The sequence below is a fragment of the Schistocerca serialis genome, chromosome 2 (genome assembly GCF_023864345.2).
Source record: "Schistocerca serialis cubense isolate TAMUIC-IGC-003099 chromosome 2, iqSchSeri2.2, whole genome shotgun sequence".
In the NCBI taxonomy this organism is placed as follows: domain Eukaryota; kingdom Metazoa; phylum Arthropoda; class Insecta; order Orthoptera; family Acrididae; genus Schistocerca; species Schistocerca serialis.
In genome coordinates this window covers 1031178179-1031199058 of record NC_064639.1, presented here as the reverse complement: position 1 = coordinate 1031199058, position 20880 = coordinate 1031178179, and positions in this window count along the sequence as shown.

Genomic DNA, 20880 nt, shown 5'->3' with positions numbered 1-20880 from the left:
AACCGTGAGCATGGCCCTGAACTGAGACAGGTCGGTATATAAATTGCATTAAAGTCAGTATTTGTGTTATGCATTTCCTGCGGTACATGGCGTAAGAATTGGTGCAGCATTTCTGTGACAGCAATGTACCTGTTACCATGTGGCGTGGACTATTATATGGCACGCGTGTAAATACAGTGTTCAAGACTTATCCGAACTCTTCTGTATGGTAGTTTCTCACTGTCGTCGTGGGACATCAGCTGTATTACAGAACAGCACCATTCCTAGCGTGGAAGTGTTTTACAAAGTGCGGTATCAGTGAAACATACTGCTCCATCCGCAATAAAAAGCTAAAAGCGGGAGCCACAACCAACTTGTGACACAATCTACGGCCAAAACGTAAAACATGACAGTTCATTCATAGTTTGCAGCAAAAACAGAAAGCAGCCGACCTGTTACCTGTATCAAGGTAATATGCCTTATCTGCTTGTAGCCCTTGAGAACAAAAAAGTTAACACGAAAAATAGGGTTCTCCGACTTCAGTTTTCGCCATTCACTGACTATTCGTAATGTTAAAATAGCGGTATGAACCCCTATTACAACATGATTTTTGTGCTGTTTAAAAAAATTAGAATTAATAGGAGAATGCTGGTGATTTTTTGTAGTAGTCAATTACTTATCGCCGCGCGGGGAAGCCGCGCGGTCAGAGGCGTCTTGTCACGGTCCGTGCGGTTCCCCCGTCAGAGGTTCGAGTCCTCCCTTGGGTATGGGTGTGTGTGTTGTCCTTAGCGTAAGTCAGTTTAAGTTCGATTAAGTAGTACGTAAGCTTAGGGACCGATGACCTCAGCAATTTGGTCCCATAAGACCTTACCACAAATTTCCCAACTTTCCCAACTACTTATCACTTTCGAGAAAATCAGCGAACGGTGACAGGAGTAACTTTTCTTCTTTTTGGCTATTTAATTTGATAGTTTGATTCTGTGTATCCTAAACTGAGGGAGTGAAAATTTATCAGTCTTTGTTCCATTTCTACTTTTATTACAGGAAGTACCAGCAATAAAAAACCGAAAGTTGGTTATCTCAGAAACCGGTTATTTCGAGCGGTTCTAATAGTCCTGTTAAACTGGCACTGAAAGAAACCGATGTAACTGAAAACCGGTTGTTACAGCGATAACCGCTATTCCTACAGTCCCGTGGCTCAACATAGCCTCGCATTCTGTTTATTGACTTCTAAAATACTTACTCAGTACCACACCGAATTCAACTTTTTTTAACACATCGAAAAGTCGGTTGAGTCTGTCGCTACGTCCCCATCTACATACCTATCCCGCCAGCCATCACACGGCGCATTCCGGAGGCTACTTTGTACCACCATTAGTCATTTCCGTTCCCGTTGCAATCGTAACGGAGCGAGGGAATAATGGCTATCTGTATGCCTCCGTATGAGCCCTAATTTTTCTTATCTTGCCGTTGCGGTCCTTAAGCGAGATGCACCGAGTGATCACAAAAACCTATAACCGCCAATGTATTACATAGACAATAATCAGGCTGCAGTCCAGAAACTTCACGAATCCTATTTACGCTGGGAAAATTTCAAGAATCACATATTACACAGATGTTAATGAATTATTCTTTCCTATTGTTTCGGCTGCTGATATACATATAAATCACGGGTCATGAGTCGACTTACACCATGCAGGAACAGATCGTAACAAGCACGTGGGCTCACAAACGACCACACACAGAAAAGACAGTGAGAGATATTCAGCATGATTTCTCTGTAAGGTTTCAGAAATATTCCCGACAGAAACTAACAGTTTTACGGCGGGAGAAAAAGCTGTTGCATAAAAGGTAAGCCCCGTTCAGGGCGGCCTCCAACACGACTGGAAACGTCTATGGGGGCTGCAGCGTCTGCCGAAAGTTCGCTAAAAATCCATTCGTGAGCGGTCATAGCAGATGGGAAATCCATACTCGACATTACAAAAGTATATGAAGAATAATACACTAATGGCTATTAAAATTGCTACACCACGAAGATGACGTGCTACAGACGCGAAATTTAACCGACAGGAAGAAGATGCTGTGATATACAAATGAATAGCTTTTCAGAGCGTTCACACAAGGTTGGCGCAGGTGGCGACACCTACAATGTGCTGACATGAGGAAGGTTTCCAATCGATTTCTCATACACAAACAGCATTTGACTGGCGTTGCCTGGTGAAACGTTGTTGTGATGCCTCGTGTGAGGAGGAGAAATGCGTAGCATCACGTTTAAATGGTTCAAATGGCTCTGAGCACTATGGGACTTAACATCTATGGTCATCAGTCCCCTAGAACTTAGAACTACTTAAACCTAACTAACCTAAGGACATCACACAACATCCAGTCATCACGAGGCAGAGAAAATCCCTGACCCCGCCGGGAATCGAACCCGGGAACCGGGGCGTGGGAAGCGAGAACGCTACCGCACGACCACGAGATACGGACATCACGTTTAAGACTTTGATAAAGGTCAGATTGTAGCACATCGCGATTGCGGTTTATCGTATCCCGACGTTGCTGCTCGCGTTGGTCGAGATCCAATGACTGTTAGCAGAATATGGAATCGGTGGATTCAGGAGGGTAATACGGAACGCCGTGCTGGACCTCAACGGCCTCGTATCACTAGCAGTCGAGATGACAGGCATCTTATCCGCATGGCTGTAACGGATCGTGCAGCCACGTCTCGATCCCTGAGTCAACAGATGGGGACTTTTGCAAGACAACAACCATCTGCACGAACAGTTCGACGACGTTTGCAGCAGCATGGACTATCAGCTCGGAGACCGTGGCTGGGGTTACCCTTGACGCTGGTCTCCGAGCTGATAGTCCATGCTGCTGCAAACGTCGTCGAACTGTTCGTGCAAGTTGTTGTTGTCGTGCAAACGTCCCCATCTGCTGACTCAGGGATCGAGACGTGGCTGCACGATCCGTTACAGCCATGCGGATAGGATGCCTAATATCTCGACTGCTAGTGATACGCCCGCATCTCGTGGTCGTGCGGTAGCGTTCTCGCTTCCCACGCCCGGGTTCCCGGGTTCGATTCCCGGCGGGGTCAGGGATTTTCTCTGCCTCGTGATGGCTGGGTGTTGTGTGCTGTCCTTAGGTTAGTTAGGTTTAAGTAGTTCTAAGTTCTAGGGGACTTATGACCACAGCAGTTGAGTCCCATAGTGCTCAGAGCCATTTGAACCATTTTTTGCTAGTGATACGAGGTCGTTGGGATCCAGCACGGCGTTCCGTATTACCCTCCTGACCCATCGATTCCATATTCTGCTAACAGTCATTGGATCTCGACCAACGAGAGCAGCAATGTCACGACACGATAAACCACAATCGCGATGTGCTACAATCCGACCTTTATCATAGTCGGAAACGTGATGGTACGCATTTCTCCTCCTTACACGAGGCATCACAACAACGTTTCACCAGAAACGCCTGTCAACTGCTGTTTGTGTATGAGAAATAGGTTGGAAACTTTCCTCATGTGAGCATGTTGTAGGTGTCGCTACCGGCGCCAACCTTGTGTAAATGCTCTAAAAAGCTAATCATTTGCGTATCACAGCATCTTCTTCCTGTCGGTTAAATTTCGCGTCTGTAGCACGTCATCTTCGTGGTGTAGCAATTTTAATGACCTGTAGTGTATTTTCTGGTTCTGTCCATTTGCCTGGACGTTTGGAGTCGCAGCCTCGAGGTCCTGATTTATTTTCTTGCGATATTACATTATGTGGATCGATTAAACAGAAGTTAGCTGCCACACGTCGCGAGACAGTTGACGGGCTTGACGGTGTAGATCGACGTACATTTACTGCCATCACGCCAGTGATGTTGAGGAGAACGAAGAATCATCTCTATTATTAAAACGATGGTGCACAGACAGGCACTCTGGAATAAATAATAAAAGATAGTCACACTTGCTATAAGTATTCCTCTGCCATGATCGCTCGTTACTGCACTGTGATCACTTACGAATATGTGGACACGCGATGGGGGATTGGCGGCAGTAGGGTTGGGGGCGCGGGTTTATCGTACATCGTGATTACGTACGTTGGCGGCAGTAGAATCTTTCCCCAGTCATTAGTAAATGCTGGTGTTCTCAGTCTTTTCAGTTGTGTTACAGGTGAAGAAAGTCGTCTTTGCCCCAGGGATTTCTTTTTGAGTTCACGAAACATTTCTGCTACACTTGCGTCTTGATCCAACCTACCGGTAACAATTTGGCAGCACGCTACTGAATTACTTCAATGACTTCTTTTAATCGGACCTGATGGTAATCTCAAACACTCAAACAGTACTCTACAGTACTCAAGAAATATCACTTTAGTGTGCTGTAAGCGGTGTCCTTTGCAAATGAGCTACACCTTTCTAAAATTCCACCAGTGAATTGGAGTCGACCATTGCCTTCCCTTCTGCCGACCTTACATGCTCGTTCAATCTCATATCTCTTTGCAACGCTACGCCCGAATACGTATTCGACGTAACTAATCAAAGCTGTACACCGCAAATACTGTATTCGAACATTATAGTATTGTTTTTCATTATGTTCTTTATTAACTTTCTTTTTTCTTCATTTAGAGAAAGCTACCATTTATTACACAAAATAGAAATTCTGCCTTAATAACCCTGTGTACTCCTACAGTCATACAGCGACGCCTTCCCCTACACCACAGCGTCATCCGAAAACAGTCAGTTGCTCATGCTGTCCGTGAGATCGTTTATGTACGTAGAGAGTAAGAGCCTTGTCATCACACTTCTCTGGGGCCATTTCTCGAGATACCCTTGTCCCTGAATACTTTTCGTCCACGAAAACGTACTAGGTTCTCTAATTTAAGAAGTCTTCGAGCCACTCACATATCTCGGAAGCTACTCTTTGTGGTGTTCACCGGCCGCTGTGGCCGAGCGGTTCTAGGCGGTTCAGTCCGGAGCCGCACGACCGCTACGGTCGCAGGTTCGAATCCTGCCTCGCGCCTGGATGTGTGTGATGTCCTTAGGTTACTTAGGTTTAAGTAGTTCGTAAGTTCTAGGGGACTGATGGCCTCAGATGTTAAGTCCCATAGTGCTCAGAGCCATTTGAACCTTGTGGTATTCGTTTACATTCTGCAGAGGCTCACTGTGTGAAACGCTTTCCGGAAATCTATGAATATGGAGTTTACCTGTCGGCCTTCATCCACTGATTCCCAGAATGTCCGGTGAGGAAAGGACAAGCTGAGATTCGCGCGAGTGACGTTTTAGAAATCCGCGCTGATTTTGAACAGAAGCTTTTCTGCCTCAAGGAAATTTATTATATTCGAATTCAGAATATGCTCAAAAATTCTCCAGCAAACCGATTTTAAGGATACTAGTCTGTAATTCTGTGGGTCTGTTATTTTACCCTTCTCAAATACAGGAGACACCTTGTAACGCTACCGCCCTGCTCGGACGTACGTTAGCTCTATAAAGCCTGTACTGCAATAAGTTCACGGGCTTCACCTTATAAACAAGGATTTTAGTACATTTGTTGATCGCGTGTACCTAATAGAAGCAAGATCGGACTTATACTCAGTCAATAACTACAGTGACGCATCAAGCAAATGTAAAGTATAACTACCCTTTAGCATAGACAAGAAGTACACACAGTAGATGCTACCTATAATTAATAATTCGGTCGCCAGCCTACTTAGGCAATGAGTAAGTTTTTCCTTGTACAAGTGGGTGCATGTACAAGCATAGTAACACGTAGTAATGATGCGTTATATGGCAAAGCTTGGAGCCGGAAAAATCCACTGAACTAAAGTTTTCTCCTTTAGTACTAATTTGAACGAGCTATAAATACACAACACCACACAGCAATGATTACTACGAACTGCATTTTGTATATTGATCAGACCGAAATCGGGCATAGATTGCCCTAGCATCGACAATCTTGAAAGTACACACACAATGTCACTATTTAGGATGGAAAAACACTATTACACTTAGGATTAATATAGATCTTAGCTTTACTGGACAAATCTGATCAGTACACTTCAAAGTTTGAAAGAATGGACAAGAGAAGGGGGGGGGGGGTATTCACCACAGATTTTCTACTACACATATCCTAATGCATTACCTACGTATGGACCAAGTGTATAAATTAAAATTTTCACATCTTACAATAGTTTTAACATTAAATACACTTTCCTTTGATTACCACATTATTTGAAATCTAACATAAATAATAATATTCATTTCAAAAGTTGCTCACAGTCTCTTTAACATAACGATACGAACCGAAAAAAAGTTCAAAACATTGCTTACATTAATTTATCTAAATTCATAAAGAAAAAAATTATTATATGTACAGTTGTCGTTACAGCCTGCGCTTTTTGCCAGTCTCTTGGCACTTTGCGCTGGGCGATGTAAAGATGTAGCGTATGCTGTCATATGAAACAAACAGATATTTGCCTGCTGTTCTTTTTTTTTTAATCGGAACCGTCTTTCCCGACACTTTTTTGATGGAAAAAACTTGCCACTTTCAGCCGCTTGTGCAGTGGAGGTAAACATGCTTCGTCAGTGGAGTTCAGTGGATCGCGCCGTCTCCAATCGTGGGCGAGACATTGCGCCTTGTGTCTGCTGCGTAGGCTGTCAACTCGCCTCGAAAGGTCATTTCAGTCTTATATCGTAAGCACGTTGTCATCTCGCGGCACGACGAGTTATCAGCACGGAAAGCGAACTGGCGTACGGCATAGCAACGTCGTTGTTCAGACATTCAGCCACTATCGCGAGACAAAACATTGAAGATCTTCCACATAGTAGTCACCCTTAGTCAGCACCAGTTGACGACCGCTGCCTACAAGAGTGAAGGCCAACTGCGTTGGCTTTTTGGAGGAATCTAGGAGGGCTGTATCGATCTAGACAATTCTCAGCCATTTTCACGCAATCTATTTGGCCTCCACTGCGAAGAACTGTACAAACTCCCTCAGTACCGTGGTGCTCGAAGAAAATGGGCATGGGAATGGGAATGCTTCGAATGGTACCTGATTCAATGACGTGGGGTTCTTTCCACCGAAAAGACTGACGCCATAAGACTGTAATAGAAGGTTGTAGGTACCAACGCACGTCTCTCGATTGCAGCTCGCAGGATCCCATGGGAAGTAGGATAGTCACGTTTCTGCGCGGTGTCATCGCTTTCCAGAGATATCTGAGTGCTCCGCGTCGTTGCAGAAGCCCTCATCACTCACTGAATGACCTCAGGAGGACAGCCGTCGACGAGTGTTACAGGCGGCTTCGTCCCGACCACATGGTGAACAGCACATCAAGAAGGAGTGAAACATTTTACAATGCAACTAGTGAAGCAACTCGGAATTCAGCTTTACCCAGCAGCACATTCTGCTTTCACTGATGTGCAAATATGTGCAATTTCAAATTGACTGCCTTTACTTTGGTAGCGTCTTGTTTTTGTTCCATAGGTTTTAAATTAAATTTTCCCTGAGAAATTTAACTCTCTAGTTTATCTACGATAACGTTGTAAGCTGAAGAAGTGAATTAAAATTTGTGCTGCGGCCGGGACTTGAACCCGGGTCTTCTTGCTTACTGGGTAAGGTACTTCACTTGGGTAGTTCGTGCAGCTTCGTTGACAATATTGCTCCGATGGAACAGCCGGCACGGTAGCTCAGCGTGTTCGGACAGAGGGTTAGCTGCCCTCTGTAATAAAAAAACTGAGTGAATGGATCAGTAACGAACTTCAATGGGCGTCAAGGGACGTCCGGCACGAACAATTGCAACGAACTATAACGAACAAAATCAATGCCGGCACGGTAGCTCAGCGTGTTCGGTCAGAGAGTTTAGCTACCCTCTGTAAAAAAAAACTGAGTAAACGGATCAACGAACAACCTGAACGAGTGTCACAGGACGTCCGATACGAACAAATTCAACGAACCATATAGAACAAAATGAGATTTAAAAAAATGTTGTAATGGTCAGCATATCTGCCTCGTAAACAAAAAAACCAGGGTTCGAGTCCCGGCTGCAGCACAAATTTTAATTCATTTCTTCAGCTTCCAACGTTTTCATAATTTTGTTTCATAGTTTAAATGCACGCAGGCTCTCTATAGCAGAAGCAAAGTTAAGACCTTTAGTGGGTATCTTTTCAACTGCATATTGGTTTCCCATGAGCCCTGCACGGAGCCGAGTATTCGCAAAGCATGGCGGACAAGCCGACTAGTGTGGCGTCATAAGTTCGTTTCAAGGCCCGTATATCTCGTGGGCCCCGTGTATTTGTAGAGTGTACGTAAGCACAATGGACGCGTTTATACTGTAATCCTATGTCTGTGTCGGGGCCCACGACAAATACGGGACGTTAAATGAACTTGTGACGTCGCACTAGTCGGCTTGTCCGACACACTTCGCTAAAGCTCGGCTCGATGCAGGACCCACGGGAAATCTATATGTAATTGAAATGGCACCCATTAAAGGTCTTAATTCTTTCGTTTGCTATTGAGAGCTCGCATGCATTTAAATGCGCAGTGAGGAATTATTTAACTCGTCCGCTATAGTCACTCGCTTCCCTCCGGAGGCGGCTGCTAACCTGCGGTGTCTCATGCTGTGACGTACGCTCCATGGTCTGCCTTTCTCATGGGGCTCGGTTTGCATTAAATGATCAAGATGAGATCAATGAAATCCGGTGCCGGCGCATAGCCTACTCGTCGCGAATAGAGCTACGAGGGCTTTCCGTGGCGTTTCCGATCCTTTTGTAGGTGACGCAGGTTCCTTGAGAATTCCACCTACGCGGGTTTGCACCGTGAGTTTTCCGACCAGAGCTGATCCACGCCAGTCCTTCACCGCAGCGGATGTGTTATCACCGTCCGTCAGGCAGTGCCGTCGCCGACTGCCGTTGCTTCCGTATAGTTCCGCACGCCTAAGCAACCTGACTCCTATACGCCGTGAGTAAAAACAATTGCAACAACGAAAGAGAAACCATATTTTCTCAAGGATGGTCATCGCTGCCGGGTGCACAGTAAATGTGATGAGTATATCAATTCCCTGTGCGTGAATTCCCATCTCAGTAAGTGCTGAGGCCATTTAAAAATTGCTAATGGCAGAATCATGGCTCAACAGCAACATTATCACCCACCTGACGCAGCAGATATGCAGATTAAGAAACGAAAGTGTTACTCCAGGAAAAGAGTCAGTGAAGAAAAGAAAGTGCCAGTTTTCCTAATTTTAAAGAGGAATTTAAAGATTTGAAAAATAAAGGTCTAGATTTCGAAGAAAATATGCAAAATCATGAGAACTCCAAGACTGCATTCTGTAAAGCAAGAAGGGAAGCTAGTTAGTTAGTTAGTTACATGTTCCATAGATCATTTGAAGGATTCTTTAATCGAAATGATCTGGAACGAGTCAGTTTACAGGATATCTGCAAGTGATTCAAGTTAACATTAAAGAACGCATTATTATTTTAGTCCTACACATCAAACTACACTTAAAAGCAAGGTTTTTTTCCTTTTACTGATTACTAGTTTCTTCAGCAGAAATTTGTCAATAGACAGATGGGATTCTCCAGGAGAAATTATTTAAAATTAGATTTAAAGCTTGGTTTGATACCAGTCACACATGTTATGTTATTGGGAAAATGACCAAAGATTTTTGTTGCAGCATACTAAACTCCTTTCTGAGCTTCTGTGAACTATAACAATGGGCAATAAAGGTCATTTTTCCCTCTAGTGTTGTAGGTATGTACATCATTGTTCGTCTTCAGTTGTGACGGATTAGTTATGTCGAATTTCATTAGTGAGTATATGTACTGTGACGAAGCAGTTAAAATGCCTATACCCTTGAAGAGGAATCTACATGACGTCCGTGGGTAAACACCACATATTATTCCTACTGCTCTCTTTTGTGTAATCAGTACTTTTCTTCTAAGTGATAAGTTAGCCCATAAAATTACTCCATAACACGTCACTGAGTAGAAATATGTAAATATGTCAGCTGGTTGATTCGTTTGTTTCCAAGAATAACAATTATACGAAGAGCAAAAGTAGCTGAACATAATTGTTTAAGAAGCTCAGTAATTTGCTTCTTCCAGTTCAAGCTTTCATTAATATGTACACCCAAAACTTTTGGGCATTCTACCCTATTTAGTGGCTTCTGCTCATGTGCTACATCAGTTGTTAATATGACTCTATTTGTTGTACAGAACTGAATACAATGTGCTTCTTCCTAAATTTAGGGAGATGCCATGTTCTCAGGACCCATATTTATATATATATATATATATATATATATATATATATATATATATATATATATAATTTTTTTAAATATCCTTTACCATCTCTTCTGTTAGTTTACCTGCAATGGGGTTTATTGTGAAACTTTGTGTCATCTTCAAAAAGTATCAATTCTGTTTGTTGAATGTCAAGTGGATGGCTACCCACATATACAAGTAATAGAATTGAACCCAAAAACGAACCCTATGGGACTCCCTTCGTGATTCCTCCCCAATCACCAAGTTTTTTTTTACCCCTTCTACATCTACATCCATACTCCGCAAGCCACCTGACGGTGTGTGGCGTCATTGTTTGAATTATTGAGTACAACTTTTAGAATTCTGTTTATTAAGTATGGTTCAAACATGCTGTACATAAAGCCATTAACTCCATAAAGCTTGAGTTTTTCTAAGAGAGTACCACGATCTACAGAATAAAACGCCTTGGAAAGATGCAAAAAATCCACTGGCGATATTTTATTATTTAAGGCTTGTATTATTTGATGGGCGAATGTATAACGAGCATTCTCAGTCGAGCAAGCCTTCTATAATCCAAGCTGTGCTACGTTAAGTACGTTGTTTCCACTGAAGTGTGTTACTACTCTTGAGTGCATTACTTTTTCGAATATCGGAAGAAGATGTCAATAAGACAACTGGACGATAATCGCTTAACTCTGTCTTATCACCTTTCTTATGAAGAGGTTTAACAACTGTGTATTTTAACCTGTATGGGAAAGTTTCCTGTGCCAGTGAAACATTGCACATATCACTAAGCACATTACTTATTAAGCTGGAACAACTTTTCAGAATTCTGCTAGAAATTCCATCATCACTACATGAGCTTTCGTTTTTTAAAATTTTTATGACTGTATTAATTTCAGCGAAGAATGTAGGCGTTACTTCTAGTTGCTTAAAGTATTGTGGAATGACATTGTTAATTCATTCTCCTGTTTCTTCTACTGAATCACTTAATCTTAATTTTACTGGTGATCGTTAAAAGTACTTGCAACTTGTGAATCATCAGTGACAACAAGATAATTTAGCTATCGGGGAAACTTATAACCCTGGCACTAATTAGTTCAGAGATTCAACTGAGCGAAGGCATTTTGGAATTAACTGAAAGTAATAATTCTTTTGAAAAGTAACAGTAGGTCTGACCCTGAAAAATAATCATGGTGTTCGCTTCTGAAGCTACGGAGAAAATCCTGTGTAAAAACAGAACTGCTCTTGTGGACGGGACATTTGATAGTTGGCCGAAACAATTCAGACAGCTGTTCGCCGTACACATTGACATCAGAAGCATAGAAGAAGAGACGAAGTATGCCCTGTTTTATTTGCTCTGATCCCAGACAAATGCCAAAATACATATGAAAGACTTTTTTTCTGCATTGAAAAATAATATACCTGGGTGATCACCGAAAACTGCAGTGGTGGGCTTTGAAACAGATATAATTAAAGTTATGCAAACAGTGTACCCCGAAACATCCCTTTCTAGTCACAGTTCTCCTTACAAGCGGTGCCTGTGGAAGAAAATACAAGAACAGGAATTAACAGAGGATACAGAGACAGTGAAGAAGTCCGGCTGTTTCGCCGCATGTGTGCTGCAGTGACACATCTTCCACCAAACAGTGCTGATGAATCGCGGTTGATAATAACGGAGGAAATGATCAGTGGAGGAAAGGTCGTGAAGCTAGCAGACTATTTTATTAGTCAACCAATGGATGGAAAATCCTAGTATACCAGCTGAAATGTGTAAGTGCAGACCAGATGTGGCTTGAATTCAAAGAAATAGTATCGGCAATAATTGAAAGATTTACACCAAATAAATCAATAAACGACGGAGTTTATCCTCCTTCGTACACAAAACGGATCAGGACACTGTTGCAGAAACATCGAAAAAGATGCCAAATTTAAACGGACGCAAAAATCTCCAAATTGGCAATCTTTTACAGAAGCTCGAAATTTAGCACGGACTTCAGTGCGTGAGTTTATAATAGTTTCCACAACGAAACTTTGTCTCGAAACCTTGCGAAAAATCCAGAGAGATTCTGGTCAATGCCTTCTCCGCGCGACAGCAGTGGAAATACTATCGACGACAGTGCCGCCACTTCAGAGTTACGAAACACAGCTTTCGGAAATCCCTTCACCAAAGAAGACGAATCGAGAACAGCTGCCAACATGAGTGACGTAGAAGTAAGTATCCTCGGAGTAGTGAAGCAACTTAAATCACTTAACAAAAGCAAGTCTTCTGGTTCGGACTGTATACCACCTAGGTTCCTTTCAGAGTATGTTGGTACAATAGCTCCATACTTAACAAGCGTATAAAACCGTTCGCTCTACGAAAGATCCGTACCAAAAACTGGAAACTTGGGCAGGTCACGCCAATATTCAAGAAAGGTAGTAGGAGTAACCCACTAAATCAACGCCGATATGCAGCAGGATTGAGGAACATATATTGTGTTCGAACGTTATGAATTATCTCGAAGAGAACGATCTATTGACACACAGTCGATACGGATTTGGAAAACATCGTTCTTGTGAAACACAACTAGCTCTTTACTCACATGATGTGTTCAGTGCTAGAGATTTCAGATTTATTCTGTATTTCTAGATTTCGAAAAGGATTTTGACACTGTACCACATAGCGGCTGGTAGTGAAGTTGCGTGCTTATGCAATATCGTTTCAGTTATGTGACTCGATTCGTGATTTCCTGTCAGAGAGGTCATAGTTCGTAGTAATTGACGGAAATTCATCGAATAAAACAGATGGGATTTCTGGCGTTCCCCAAGGTAGTGTTATAGGCCCTTTTTCTGTTCCTTATCTAAATAAAAGATTTAGGAGACAATCTGAGCAGCCGTCTTCGGTTGTCTGCAGATGATGCTGTCGTTTATCGGCTAGCAAAGTCATCAGAATATCAAAAGAAATTGCAAAACGATTTAGAAAAGATAGCTGAATGGTCCAAAAATTGACAATTGACCCTACATTACGAAAGGTGTGAGGTCATCCACATGAGTACTAGAAGGAATCCGTTAAACTTCAGTTACACGAAAATCAGTCAAATCTAAAGGCCATAAATTCAACTAAATACTCAGGAATTACAATTACGAACAACTTAAATTGGAAGAAACACATAGAAAATATTATGGGGAAGGCTAACCAAAGACTACATTTTATTGGCAGGACACTTAGGAAATGTTGCAGGTCTACTAAGGAGACTGTCTACACTATGCTTGTCCGTCCTCTTTGAGAATACTGCTGCGTGGTGTGATCCTTACCAGATAGGACTGACAGAGAACACTGAGACAGTTCAAAGAAGGGCAGCACGTTTTGTATTATCTCGAAATAGGAGACCGTCACTGAAATGATACAGGATTTCTGGTGGACATCATTAAAACAAAGACATTTACCGTTGCGGCAGAATCTTCTCACAAAATTTCAGTCACCAATTTTCTCCTCCGAATGCGAAAATATTTGGCTGACGCTGACCTACACAGGAAGAAACGATCATCAAATGAAATAAGGGAAATCAGAGCTCGCACGGAAAGATATAAGTGTTGTTTCTTTTCCGCGGGCTTTACGAAATGGAATAACAGAGAATTATTGGAGGGTGGTTCGATGAACCTCTGTCAGGCACTTAAGTGTGATTTGCAGAGTATCCATGTAGATGTAGATGTATTTTTAACCGACGGCATAGGATCACTGTCGAAGGTTGGCACACGAAACTAAAGTCCTCAATGAATCAAAACCATCCGAGTGTATGTATATGGCAAATAAGCTGACGGAGAAAGCACATGAAATTAAAAACCATTGCACTGTCCTGACTCTTCAAAAAGGAAGTAAACGAACGTTAAAAGGCTTTGTAGGAGTATATAACGACTTGGGGCATGTAAGGTGTTTTCTTACAAAAAATTGAGTTAGAAATTAAAATTCATTAAGTACTAGTTGCAGTGCCCGGCGTTGCCCGGTATGTTTAATATCTGCCTCACGAAGTGATTGGCCCTGTATATCGCTGTTGGTTTTAATAAGGAAAATAACTGTTAAACACGGACTAAAATATCTTCTAAGATATACATCATATGTAACAACGGCAACTAACCGATAAATGAGAGTTTTCAAGTACGTTTCTGTCAAATTCTCGAGCCTTCGCTTGTCCCGCGATCTAATGACATCTGACATCTATCTACAAGATGGGTATTGCCGCTGTAACTTATTCTCGCGATAGGAATTACTGTCAGTTTACCACGATATATTTCGCAATTAATGTCCCATTAATTTTCGCCATTGTTTCATCTTTATGTAGAAATTTCAAGTAAATCGGCCAAAAGCTTTTATAGATTTTTGGTATCACACATACGTTTCAAGTCAGATTACGAGATCTTATGTTGACAGTTATCTCCCTCTTGTCTCGAAGATAAAGTGGGCAAAATTTTATCAAGATCGGACTAAAACTGCATATTTGTATGAATTATAAACAAACAAACGGACACTCAGACGTTTACTCTTTGCTGCTGTAATGTGGTACAAAGAAAAAAGAGTAAAAAAATAAAAAATAGAAAGGTAAAAATAAAAAATACTTTAAACATGCCTATGTACTGCGTGTATAGTCAGTCGTAAGACTATTAAAACAAACGTGAAGGAATGTTCTTATCACAAAACGTTCGGTGGCAGAGTAATCCCCCCCCCCCCCCCCAAAGGGTGCCGCGGATGACAACCAAAAAGGTTCTGCTATGAAATGAAACCGCGTTCCAGACCATCACCCCTGGATTGTTTAGGGCCGTGTGGTGGGTGACACTCAGGCCGGTATCCCACCGCTGCCGGGGTGCCTCCAGACACGTTTTCGCTGGTCATAAGGGCTCAGTTCGAAGCGGGACTCATCACTGATGACAATTCTACTCCAGTCAGTGAGATTCCAGGCCGAATATGCCCGACACCACTGCAAAGAGGCTTTTTGGTGTACGTAAGTCAATGTCGGTCGTCGCACCGGGCTCCGTGTGCTCGGCTCCCTTTCTATGAGCCGCCTATTAATGATTGCTGTGGTCGCTGATGCACCAATTACACGTCTGATCTACGACAATGATGAGCGCCTCTCTGACGTTTGCTCGGTGCTCTCGTACCGTCGTCTTCCTCCTTTCGGATTTTTTGCTCCACAGCCTCAAGTTTAGGCTTTAATTATAAGCCAATAAATAAATAGTCATGTCGCAAAATGAGTTATACCTATATTTTTGTTGTTTTATTCTGCGGTATTCTACGTGGAGCAGTTTTGTTTTAAACTTCACTGTACTTTCTTTATTTTAGACTGACCTCAAGACCCCTTTATTTTAGATTGACCTCAAGAAGAATATAATAATTCCAATCCCAAAGAAAGCAAGTCTAGACACATGTGAAAATTACCGACCTATCAGTTTAATAAGTCACAGCTGCAAAATACTAACGCGAATTCTTTACAGACGAATGGGAAAACTGGTAGAAGCCGACTTCGGAGAAGATCAGTTTGGATTCCGTAGAAATATTGGAACACGTGAGGCAATACTGACCCTACGACTTATCTTACAAAATAAAATTAAGGAAAGGCAAACCTACGTTTCTAGCATTTGTAGACTTAGAGAAAGCTTTTCACAATGTTGACTGAAATACTCTCTTTCAAATTCTCAAGGTGGTAGGGGTAAAATACAGAGAGCGAAAGGCTATTTACAATTCGTACAGAAACCAGATGCCAGTTATAAGAGTCGAGGGACATGAAAGGGAAGCAGTGGTTGGGAAGGGAGTAAGACAGGGTTGTAGCCTCTCCCCGATGTCATTCAATCTGTATATTGAGCAAGCAGTAAAGGAAACAAAAGATAAATTCAGAGTAGGTATTAAAATACATGGAGAAGAAATAAAAACTTTGAGTTTCACCGATGACATTGTAATTCTGTGAGAGAGAGCAAAGGACTTGGAAGAGCAGTTGAACGGAATGGACAGTGTCGTGAAAGGAGGATATAAAATGAACATCAACAAAAGCAAAACGAGGATAATGGAATGTAGTTGAATTAAGGCGGGTGATGCTGAAGTAATTAGATTAGGAAAAGAGACACTTAAAGTAGTAAAGGAATTTTGCTATTTGGGGATCAAAATAGCTGATGATGGTCGAAGTAGAGAGGATATAAAATGTAGACTGGCAATGGCAAGGAAAGCGTTACTGAAGAAGAGAAATTTGTTAACATTGCGTAAAGAAGACTTAAGTGTCAGGAAGTTGTTTCTGAAACTATTTGAATGGAGTGTAGCCATGTATGGAACTGAAACATGGACAATAAGTAGTTTGGATAAGAAGAGAATAGAAGATTTCGAAATGTGGTGCTACAAAAGAATGCTGAAGATTAGATGGGTAGATCACATAACTAATGAGGAGGTATTGAGTAGGATTGGGGAGAAGAGGAGTTTGTGGCACAACTTGACTAGAAGAAGGGATCTGTTGGTAGGGCATATTCTGAGGCATCGAGGGATCACCAATTTAGTATTGGAGGGCAGCGTGGAGGTTAAAAATCGTAGAGGGAAACCAAGAGATGAATACACTAAGCTGATTCAGAAGGATGTAGGTTACGGTAGGTACTGGGAGATGAAGAAGCTTGCACAGGATAGAGTAGCATGGAGATCTGCATCAAATCAGTCTCAGAACTGAACGCCACAACAACAACAACAAACAAGGATTGACCGATTTTAGGAGTCTTCGTTAGAACTGTTCACTTTGAAACAATACTGCTTGAAATGTATGTATCGGATGCTAATGAAATTTTAGTGGGTTATAGGCACATATGTTGGTAGTGGAAACCTCAAATTACAGAAATTTCCAGTCACCCAAAAAAACGTTCTTACGATTTTTCTAAAATAATCTTCTTCTCAGCCCATGATAAAAACGTAACAGAAAGTGCGGGTTTGTTTTGAAGGTTTCTCTCGTGGGTGTAAGAAGCTACTACCACTGTGACCGTACCGTGTGTTAATAAAGAGTAATATGGAAGAGTGGCTGTGTGCGTGATGGACCGTGCTATTAGCAGCGCACACGATTGTGAAACTGACTGCAGCGTTGTCGTGTGCCGTTAGCTACTCCTGGCGTTTGAGAAACGGAATGGCAGTGACCCTGCTTCGCCTGCATGCTTTTGCTACTATCTCATTGTCTCCATCGTAGTAGCTATAACATATCAATGCCTCAGAGACAACTTTTGTCAGCCGGTGAACTTGCAATGGTTTTAAGCATTATGTATTTCTTTCGTGATAAGGGGAAAAAAAGAAGGGGGCGGTAGGTTTCCTGTATATCAGAAAGTGACCCATTGTCTTGGATTATTGCTGTCGTCAGCGAAGAGGGTAAGAGCTGCTTCAAAGGAGAATGATGAAAATACTTCATCTAAGTCAAAGAAAAAAACAGTGTGTTTATCCAGGGGGTCCGAAAATCAAACTCGATGATTGTACTTTGAACGCAATACGAAGATCTATTCACAGTTATTGCATGAATAAAACCCTCCACCTGAAACTGGTAGAAAATACGGTGGATTTTTCCGATATTTCCATCCCTACTGTTTTGAAAGTAGTTAAAAGCTTCTGGTTCTGTATCAAAAAATTTAACCAATAAGCAGTTCTAAGGGAATCTGTGTCAGCTGCAGAAAACTGACGTACACTCCTTAGAAGAATGACAGAGCTACGAACACAGGGCTTCAAGATTTCTTTACGGGCGATACGGGCGCTGATAACCGCGTCGTTGAGCGCCCTACAAACCAAAACATCATCAAACACGGGCGATAGTTGATTCTTTATAAAATTGCTTTGACTATTGTAATCAATATCAAGGATACACTCAGCAAATTTATGAATGGTTTGGAGGGTTCAAGACACCGTCTGGAGATAGGAAAAACATCATCATTTACACATCGAAAATGAAGAAGGTTTTCTTGCCGGTGCAGAACTTTGTTGTACTGTGAAGAAAGGGACAGTAGATCCCCACAACGAAATGGATTTGGCTCATTATGAAGAATGGTTCAGGGAAATCTTGAGTTTATTGCCTCAAAGATCAGCTGTGGTTATAACTCAATAGCTGAATTATACGATGGTCAACCCTTCAAACAAAATTCCTAGCATGTCACGGCTGAAATATGAAATCATATCTTGGATAGCATCAAAGAATATTTCAGTGTCACCTGGAGTTACGATTCTTGTAATTTTACTAAGGCAGAGCTGATCCTCCCAACCAGGTCGATTTTTCAAACGCAGGCAAAGAATCCGGAACAAGTCGTCAAACAACTCCGAGCAGATGTTAGACTTATGTGTTTAACAGTGGCTCCTTGCGACGTCAATTCAGTTGAGCCCATGTGGACTTATGTAAAGGGAAAAAGTAGCAAAAACGAATATAGCTAACACATTGGGAAAGCATTTAACACTTTTTTTCCGAGAAGCTTTACGTGCTGTAATTCCAGAACTCAGGAAAAAGGGTATTAAGCATGCTGGAAAACTAAAGACAACTACTGGGAGTAAGATAAATTGTCTGAAAATGTCCCTCACATCGAACAGTCACAACCAACATGAATGGCAGGAGTTCCGATTCATCGGAACATTGTGGTATTTCAGATGAAATATACTGGTAGATATAATTACTTCAAAATGTGTAAATAACGTAAATAGCTCTTGCAAAAATTGTACAGCATGACGTCTCTAAATGGATGCAAGCCATTGTAAATCTGTCATTGGAGGTCAGAAACGCTCACGAGAAAAGATGATGGAAAATGGATTTTTTATACGACAAAAGTGAATCAAGGTCTGAAAGTAAATATAGTTCTGCGTTCTTTCCGTGCCGAAACTCATGCCTGCTTGTGGCAACGTAGCACTTGATTCTGCTACTGATGCCATTGCTGTTCGCACGGTCAAACACACACCAACCACTCCTCAATATTACTCTTTATAAAATCCGTGTCACACCGTATGGTCACAGTGGTTGCAGCTTCTTACAACCACGAAAGATACATTCAAAATAAACCCATGCTTTCTGTTATATGTTTGCCCTGGTTAGAGTAATAGGCTATTTAGGAAAAATCATAAGAACTCTTTTTATAGTTGACTGAAAAATCCTGTAACTTTGAGACTTCCAGCATAAAAATATGTGCCTATAATCTACTAAAATTTCATTAACGTCGGACGAATATGTTTCAAGCTATATAGTTTCAAATTGAACAGTTCTTAACGAAGACGCCCAAAACCGGACAATTCTTACTATAATATAAAATAAATAAAAATACTTAAGTTCAAAACCAAGTTGTCCCATACAGCCCACAGCAGAATAAAACAAAAAAATATTGGTATAACTAACTTTGCGGCAGACCTATTGGTTCACTTGTAACTGAAGCCTCCATAATAAAGAAAATGATAGTAAGTTGACCGCTTCCTTCTTGACACTGTGTTCAAAAATGGCTCTGAGCACTACGGGACTTAACTTCTGAGGTCATCCGTCCCCTAGAACTTAGAACTACTTAAACCTAACCAACCTAAGGACATCACACACATCCATGCCCAACGCAGGATTCGAACCTGCGACCGTAGCGGTCGCGCGGTTCCAAACTGTAGCGCCTAGAACCGCTCGGCCACTCCGGCCGGCGACCCTGTGTTCGCCCACGGTTCTCCCGTTGCTGCCAACTACATCGAACAGCGTCATCGTTCCTGTTCAGATGTCGAGCGATTCGCGGATTGCTCCAACGGACTTCTTTGAGCCCCTCTACAAGTGCTTTCTCAGATGCTAATTAATATATTCGTATATTGTTCACAGGCCTGTCTGCGAGACATAGTTACTGTCCAGCTGAGTACACGGAATGAAATTCGCAACGATTCTATGCATTTTATGCATTGGCATCGAATGTGTCCTGCTTGCTATCGGTGCCAGCCGCGCGATGAAACTGCTCTGCAGCGTAACGCATTTACCCATCGGCGGCCCAAGTTTACAATTCCGCCTTTTCCGCCGATACTAGTATGAAAACAAATTTGTCGCCAGTTTGCATAACTCCTACTACCACGCGATCATGTGACCCTCCACCATGGACACAGTCATGGCCAGGAAATGTCGTGTATCTGCTAGTCAGGCATGGAATCATTACAACAGATGTGGAGATGTGACAGAAAGGCAGAAGGGAGCTATCGTGTTTAGAAGTGCCCACCGTGAATGAAGCTGGCCGATTTATTGGTGAATCAACGTCGACTGTCTAACTAACGTGTTTGCAAGGTATGTAGAACCATCGCAACCGGTTTTAGAGTGCACATTGATACGGGAACGACATGGATTGGACATTTACACTGAGGTGACAACAGTCAAAAAAATTCTTCAATGGCTCTGAGCACTATGGGACTTAACATCTGAGGTCATCAGTCCTCTAGAACTTAGAACTACTTAAACCTAACTAACCTAAGGACATCACACACATCCATGCCCGAGGCAGGATTCGAACCTGCGACCGTAGCAGTCGCGCGGTTCCGGACTGAAGAGCCTAGAACCGCTTGGCCACAGCGGCCGGCTGACAAAAGTCATGGGTAACGATATGTACATATACAGGTGGCGGTAAAATGGCAGTGCGTTGGCGAAGCTGTCATTTATACTCATGTGAGTCATGTGAAAAGGCTTCCCACGTGATTATGT